General features: G+C 33.5%; 1 long non-coding RNA gene across 2 annotated transcripts; it reads right to left on the minus strand.

Annotated features, from left to right (window-relative positions):
• Positions 1–3,124: 3,124 nt before the first annotated feature.
• Positions 3,125–8,411, minus strand: LOC125779584 (uncharacterized). 2 transcript variants are annotated; one of them, XR_007423359.1, is made up of 4 exons: positions 6,911–8,411; positions 6,683–6,854; positions 6,459–6,624; positions 3,125–6,211 (listed from the first exon to the last, which is right to left on the minus strand). It is a non-coding gene; the product is annotated as an uncharacterized LOC125779584 (long non-coding RNA). The 2 variants fall into 2 exon arrangements; XR_007423358.1 differs by having other exon boundaries at positions 3,126–6,211; positions 6,683–8,411.
• Positions 8,412–8,724: the final 313 nt, after the last annotated feature.

Genomic DNA, 8,724 nt, shown 5'->3' on the forward strand with positions numbered 1-8,724 from the left:
AAAACTCGTAACGATGAAACCAACAACAACAACAAAATTGGAATTGAAGTGTGCTCTGTACAATCCACAAAAAGGGAGACTACTACTCAAGATCTCATATAAGGTTCTTTCGAGCGCACTGTGTGAAAGATTAAGACCCACCGTCAATATATTTATTGGACCATATCTGTGTGGCTTTAGGCCTGATCAACAACTGACAAGATATTCACCATGCGCCAAAGCTTGGAAAAGATCCGTTTAAAGAGGATCGGCACACCATCTCTTCGTTGATTTCAAAGCTGCTTTTGACAGCACGAAAAGGAACTGCCTTTATGCCGCTATGTCTGAATTTGGTATCCCCGCAAAACTAATATGGCTGTGTAAGCTGACGTTGAGCAATACCAAAAGCTCCATCAGAATCGGGAAGGACCTCTCCGAGCCGTTCCATACCAAACGAGGTTTCAGACAAGGTGCTTCCCTTTCGTGCGACTTTTTCAACCTGCTTCTGGAGAAAATAGTTCGAGCTGCAGAACTAAATAGAGAAGGTACCATCTTCTATAAGAGTATACAACTGCTGGCGTAAGCCGATGATATTGATATGGGCAATTGAGAAGCAAAGTCCTCTCTCGACAAACAACAACCAAACTCTATAAGTCGCTCATAATTCCCGTCCTGCTATATGGTGCAGAGGCTTGGACGATGTCTACAACGGAAGAGTCGACGTTGCGAGTTTTCGAGAGAAAAGTTCTGCGCAAGATTTATGGTCCTTTACGCGTTGGCCACGGCGAATATCGCATTCGATGGAACGATGAGCTGTACGAGATATACGAGATATACGACAGCATTGACATAGTTCAGCGAATTAAAAGACAGCGGCTACGCTGGCTAGGTCATGTTGTCCGGATGGACGAAAACACTCCATCTCTGAAAGTATTTGACGCAGTATCCGCCGGGGGAAGCAGGAGAAGAACCTGGCTTCGCTTGGAATATCCAATTGGCGCCACGTAGCGAAAAGAAGAAACGACTGGCGCGCGGTGTCTACGCCAATTAAGAAGAAGATTTAAATTAATTATATATTCGTAAAATGAATTAAATGATAATCTAAAATGTTGCTTGTTAATTGCAATATTAATGAAACAAAAAAAATCATTAATTTAAAGATTTGTTATTAATTGAGAATTGTAGGCAACGCGCTAGGCTACTACGGCGCTACTTGCATTCGGTACACATACGTTATAATGTCTTCATAAGTATACTTATGTACATACATACAGTGACGAACTAAAGTATTGGCACAGGAAGATACCTCGTCTTTACCACTGTATTTTACCACTTATAAAATAAGTTTTGTATACAAAAAAAAATAGTTAGGACGACTAATTATCAATTATATTTGCTTTAATTCATTTAATTATCTGTTATATTTGTTTAATTATAAAAAGAAAAAAGTGCTAATTATAGCGAAACAAAAGTATTGACACGCCTTATAAAATTAGGTTATTTCGCTTCATTTTTATTAATCAGGGCCACTCTTTTCTAAAGTACCGCTATTTATACATAAGCAAATGTGTTGTAGTAAAAAATCCAACTTCAAAACTCAGTGTGCCTTTATTTCATAGTTAAATTTGCTTTAATCTTATTAAAATGGGCAGCAAAAAATGTGAAACCAACGAAACTCAGCGGAAAATAATATTATATGTATTTGCATAATCAGGGTAAATCGTACGCTACGTATACGGAATATTATTCAACGTTTTACAGGTACTGCATTAATTAATTACATAATTAGAATTAATAACATATTTTATAACAATCTTGTTATGTATTTATAAGTTGTAAAAATTTTATCTAGCTCGGGAGCTGGGTTATTAGAAAAAAATAGGCGTAAACCACTTAAAGCAATATCCGAATTTGCTCAGAACAAATCATTTAAGCACCCCAACGTGTTTAACCCCCTCACTCTCCATAGCGGTTCCTAGTTTCTTTCAAAACATCGCAGCAGAAACTGCACCTGAAGAAACCTGAAGAATTCGGGTCGGCTAGAGATTTAAGGATTTTTTTTTATCCAAAAAGTGTTGTGCAATATGGAGGCTAGGCTTCAACCATTATCTCGCTCGCGATCTTTAATAATAATATTATATTTGCATAATATTATTACGTTGAAATCTGCAGAGCTCACAAGAGAAGAGAACAAGGCTGCTTAACTTGGTTTCTTGGACCACAGTTATCGATACACGTTTCTGGCCGTTGGAGTTAAATTGTAATACTCGATTCGGTTGATAACGCCATTTTTGGGTGTTTCGAAGCAGATTTCTGCAGCATAAGGCAACAGACGACTCCCTCCACTCACGTGTGGTGCGCAGGTTGGAAGGGAAGTAACATCAGCCATTCGACATATGACGGTCTGACACACGGAACAGACTTTGCGATGAAACAGGATTTGCTGAGTGGTTCTCGCACGAGGATTATAGCGGGATAAAGGTTGAGGTGACTGATCAGAATAGGAGTTATGCTCTCTATTCGAGGTTATATGGACCGTGGAGTTCCTGCGTTGGCCACTCTGGTGGAGTGGAGGGTCGGTGCCCGAACTAGGTGCAGATTGTACAGCCGTAGAGGTTATGGTTGCAGTAGTGCATTGGCAGCATGGAACCACGTAACTCATGGTCCACTCTCTGTGTGTCCTAAAGTCTAAGTACGTCTTAATATGCCTCCATCCATTGCATGTATTACACCTTACCGAGGTGCACAGAGCGAAAAGTACCTATTAAAATAGAACAAAAGTAAAAAGATATCTCTATGGTTTTTCCTCAAGAAGAACGCCTTCTTATTCCAATTAGGAAAATCTTTTCAATGAAATCAAGAAGAAATCTTCGATATTTTATGCGAATATCTTCTTAAATTCATTAAAAAGTCATTTTTTTTATTTTTAAAAGAATACCTTCTTGAATTAATTAAAAAGTTTGTCTTATTGTTTTTATAAGTTTATCTCCTTGAATTTATTAAAAAGTTTGACTTATTAATTTTAAAAGTTTATCTGCTTGAATTTAACAAAAAGTTTTCCTTATTATTTTTATAAGTTTATCTCCTTGAATTTATTAAAAAGTTCACCTTTTAATTTTATAGAGCTATCTTCTTGAATTTATTAAAAAGCATGTTTTAGTATTCTAATAAGTTTAGAGCTTTGCATTTATTTAAAAAGCATAAGTTGATAATACAAATTACAGATATTACATATTAAGGGTTTCATTCAATTCTAAAAATTTTACGTTTATTTATTACATAAGTTGGGTAAAAAAATAACTTAAATAACTTAACATGATTCTTTTCGTAAGTAATAAAATATGGGAAAGGTTTTGGGATCTTTTCACAAATAATTCACATAATTTTTTTTTTTTATTACAGTTTAATAACCACATACCATAAACCATACATACAAAAATTTAATGAATTATCAAACTACAAACTGATAAAAACTTTTTCTTAAAATTCTGAAACTTAGGTGTATAAGTATGGGTTTTGTAATAGAATGTATATAATATAAATAGCAAATAAAATATATAATTATTATACACATTAAATAAGAAATCAATAAATTAAATTACCAATACTTCTTTTGTCTTAAAACTTTAAGGCCATTATTAAGCAAATAAAAGTGAATAGGTGGACCATCTAACGTTGTCAAATGTATGATATCATATATTTCTGTAACGGGCCCCATAAGATATGATTGAAACCTTTCTGAAAAATTTAGGCGTGTCCATTTCTTTCCAACAATTTCTACATTATTTTCTTTAATTATAAAATCCAGTACTTCATATATATTTATATTTTCATTTATAGTTACAGTAACTATGTGGCCAATTTTAAATTTAACATTTGTTCTGGAGAAATGCTTTGCGCGTATTGCTTGTGCAACTGGTGTTCAGCTTCGAACCGAAATGTCCATAAAATTTTTATTGGCCCCAATTTTTTAATTATTGTAGGATAATGCACTAGGTTATGAAACTTTGGTTTCAGATGTTCCTTAAATAATTTTTGGTACGTAAAATTATGCTCTTCAATAATTGGAGATCATTTAAAATTTTATCGTTGTAATTAGATAACAAAATCAGATCAATTAGTCTTACGAACAGAATAAGGAATTTATTTACTAAATCATCTCGATCAATTAGATCACCTACCATGAGCAGTATCAAGTGAGAAAATGTTTTCATCTGTCTCGCGTTCATTTTGAATGAAGCGTTTTGTATATGGTGCTTTTAAATGGGTGGACTTATATTGCCAATTTCTGTATCCCCATACTGAAACATCTGTTTCCTGTAATTCAAAGTTTCTAAACAAAAAAACTTTTTTTCATACACAAAATAATGTAAAATTTTGGAAAAATTATATTTGCAAACACCCAAAAATAAATCGTGCATTATGTCACAAGCAATGTTATCGGTTACATGAAAGTGTGACAAGGAATTAAATATCGAAACATTTTTAATGCCACTAACAACAGGATTGTTCAGTAAAATATCGCTATTATAACTACTTCTAGTTCGTAATGAGTTCGGGACTTCAAGACAATCTGTACGAGTTTGAAGTTTTTGCCTTTTGCATATTCTGCACCAAGAATTCGCAGAAAAAGAACTTACATAGCCTAATGCAGTGTTACGACCAAGATTATCGCCTAAAATTTGTACTAGTTTAAAATGTATTATACAGCTTTTGCCATCTACATTTATTTGAAGACCATTAATTTCCAATGTTTTTAAAATATTCAGATGTGGTGTAAGGCAAACAGTAAATCCACAATCTTGTAGATCTCGAACTTTAACAAACCCTGCTACAAATATATTTGATAATTTGCAAAGTTGGTACTGAGGCACGCTTGGAAAGTTATAATATATACCGCAAATTTTTTGTTGGCCAGATTTACTGCCCAAAGGATCATTAATTTCGAAGTCATCCATATACAAAAAAATGGAATCGTTACATTATTTTTCTTTGAATTTTGCCAAAAGCTGCTATTGATGAAATGAGTATAAGGAAGGTTTTCTGATAAGTTTTTCATATTTAAAAGCGTTGCCTCTAAGATCCCTTTACTCTCAAAAAAATTTTTAATTTGAAAAGGAATGTCTGATAGGGTTATTTCGGTTCTAGCTAAGGTTAAAGTTGGGTTGTTATTAAGTATGACTTCTGAGAGTTCGTCGCTAACAATATATTTTTGCGGATGTTTATACAGGTCTAGTTTTTCTATTTCTTTGAAAAATTTGTATTCGGTGGTTAAATCATAAAATGGCTGAGATATAATTTTAATTACTTCCTCAAGTATAGAATTATTTTCATGAAAATTACTAATGGCTCTTAATATTTCACATATTGGGGTTGAAATTAACTCTGTTACGGAATTTTGAATTTCGAATACGTCTTTCCGAGAAAAATTCGTATTGGAATGCAGTTGAAGTAGAAACGCGATCATTGAATCTTTTAAAGAAGTAATATTTTGAATTGGTACTAGTTGATTTGATGAATTAGTTGTTTGAATTGGAATATTAAGAGCAAGAGAATTTCCTTTACAAGCTTGGCTATTGCGAATTTCTATTTTCAAATGTTTTTGAGGTGAATTTGAAATCTGTGAATGTTATAAAAAATTTGTTTGCAATTATATTCGTTACATTGAAATTTACAAACTGGTGGAGTACCATGTGCTGACTTTAGATGTTTAATCAGCTCTATAGGATTTAAGTGAGCTTTTTGACAAATTAAGCAAGCAAAATTGGGCATTATAGCAAAATTAGATGAAATTAGTTTAATTTACTCAAAAGATTTGCCACTGAAGAAAATTCTTCGGATTTCAACTCAAAAAAATATTGTTCTAAAAATGCCCATACTTGCTTGCTTCTTTGTGAATATTCTATCTTATAAACGTACGATAGTTTAATAATGCAGTCAACGCACTTCATATACGTAGTACATTTCCATTGCAGACCATCGCAAAAAACATAAAACTCTGAAATGGATGACCAATCTGATCCAACGACGATAATTCTCGGCTGTAGTTTCTCCTTTCTTACCGCAAACTGGTTCTTCAATTCAATTATTGTGGGTTGAATATCATTACGTGTTGCAACGAGTGTTACGAAATCTGTTTGGGCATCAGCTATTGTTGGTTTTTTGTCCTTATTAAGCCTCAAAGGCTGTAGCAAAGCATGTAGAAGAATTGTACTTATACAATATTTACATTCTGTAAAAAAAATTGTGTAAATAAAAATTTTATTATTTTAAAAGTGATATTCAGGATTTCGTGCATACGATCCGGCATCATTGCATTTCCAAATCACCACGACAGCGCAATATAAAATTTATTGTTGTACATATACATACATATCTATATGTAATTTGTGATTGCGCTGCCATGGTAATATGGTCGTTTGCATATTATACAGCACGAAATCCTGAATACCGCAATTTCATTTGATAAACCACTTTACCACTTGAGATGTTGTCAATGTGCAAATACTTTAAGATTAGTTCCCTCGAAACACGGTCTTTTATATCTCTATCAAAAATTTTGATGATTTCTTTATAAAACTTCTCCAATTTCAAAAATAACATATTTCCTTTCCCGGGGTAAAGAGTCTCAAAGTCTATTTATACCTATGGAAAATAAGTTATTGAATTATTTGAAAAAAAAGCATTGAATATAAGAACTCACAAGTTCATATCAACGAAAGTCCTTATAGCGCGGCCATTCACTAAAAATGCAGCTTAAAGAACTGGCGTTATAGATATCTTTAATTCTTTGACCAGATGTCTCCTTCCAGTAATCAATAACCTGTTCCCATGGTGTGCAATTATTCTGCAGCACTTCTTTTCGTAATACTTATCTAAATATTCAGAAATAAGTATATCTGGTGAGAGTAAACAATCTATTTGTTTATACCGCTGGATAAAGCTGCTGGCGAAGCGGTAGTTGTACGATCGGTTGAAAACTTTTTATAATTGGTTTTGTCAGCATTCGTCCAGCGTGAAAATAGCTTTCCCGTAGGATTTTTCTTACCATATTTTCTTGCATGTTACAATTAAATAAATCAATAGTATTGCGCAAAACATATGCAACAAAAATAGTTTTATTTTGGTTTGGCCCTATTTTTATTTATTAATTTTTAATAGTAATAGTTTTTACAAGTTTATCCTTCGTCAATAACTGTACAAATCTAACTTCATACTAAACTCCTAATTTGGTTGTTTATGTTTTGCACAACGTTTTAAGTGTGCCAAATGATTTCCCAAAAATAATTAAAATAGTAAGCAGAACTGATTTTTTTCATTTTGAAACATGAAATGATTACATATACGTATGGATATACAAGTTAAAAAACTTTTTATCGTTTTTTATAAAAAAATATTTTATTGGAGCTATGCTCCTTTATTGAGTTTCACTTATGAACTAACATTTACAATTAATTATACTTAACTCTAGACCTATGTTTGCCGCTGCAACGGGTACGGAGTTCGCTGACGTTGCGCTTCCCACAGGTTGGCACTTCGCTGACGTTGCGCTTCCCATAGGTTGCCACTACACGTGTCGCAGTCTCAGCGATTTAGTGGTATCATATTATTTTACTTTGTATCATATGATATTACTGCATCATATGATACTTTTGAATGTATGGGGTGCTAACTAGTCCCCCTTGAAATTCAAACGTCCTCGTTTGAATCTTTAGGTGTATTAAAAATTTGGTTGAGACCTTCTATTGCCGGCTGTGAGAGTTTGTTGGGTTCATCTTCTTTTTGTTTGATCAGAAGTTTCTTCCCGAAAATTAGGGCGATGAATATTAAAAGGATGATTAGCGTGATGCTGGTTCCGTGTTTTACTCTGTTTGCTGCTTCTAACAGACTAACTTCTTTTGTATTGTTGAAGTTAAGCTGTTTCAGCATCTCCAGCGAGAGGAATTCTTCTATATTGTGTAGTGCGGATGACGGTTGAAGGATGGCTGGTAGTGGTTTACTTGCTGTTCTTTCTTCGTTATAGAACTTTTTTCCATTGATAGGGGTAATTAGGGTTTTTGCGGATAGTTTCAATTTTGATAGTCGCTTCTATGTGGTCTAGTGTGTCCGTATATTTTTCTATGTCAATTTCATGTATTATCCTAAATGTCCTGTTTGTAGTCTAGCCGTTCCCTTTTCTATTGTTATTAATTGGGAGATTGAGTAGTCGAGGATCTGTACTTCCGCCAGGCATAGCGGTAGTAATATTCTGGAAAAAAATGTCAGTACATATTTAGTTACGTATTCTACCTTTGTGAATTATTTGTCCTTTTTCAGTTAACACGGTACTATTTCTATCTTCCTTAACTATTTCCTTACTGTAGGGTTTACTTAACTTAGTTCCTAATCTCCTATTTTTCTTAACAAATATTATTTGTCCTGGTAGATATGATTTTATTTCCTTCTTATTTTTGTTATGGTATTCGATATCCTTTCTTTGTTTCTCAGCTAATTTTTCTAAGTTGCTTTGTCTAGTTCTTTCTATGTCTTCGGGGGTAAATGTAACATTCCTATGAAAAAATAGGTCTACTGGTCTTTTAAGTGTAGTGGAATGAACTGAATGATTATACTCGGATACTGCTCTTTCTAAAAGTTCTTCAAAATTTCTGTGTCCACCGTTTTCTTTTATGCAGCGCATTATTTCAATTAATGTAGAGTGGAATCTTTCCACTTGTCCGTTAGCTTGGCTTTTGTATGGAGGAGTAG

This window comes from Bactrocera dorsalis, chromosome 6 (genome assembly GCF_023373825.1).
Source record: "Bactrocera dorsalis isolate Fly_Bdor chromosome 6, ASM2337382v1, whole genome shotgun sequence".
NCBI classification, from domain to species: Eukaryota; Metazoa; Arthropoda; class Insecta; order Diptera; family Tephritidae; genus Bactrocera; species Bactrocera dorsalis.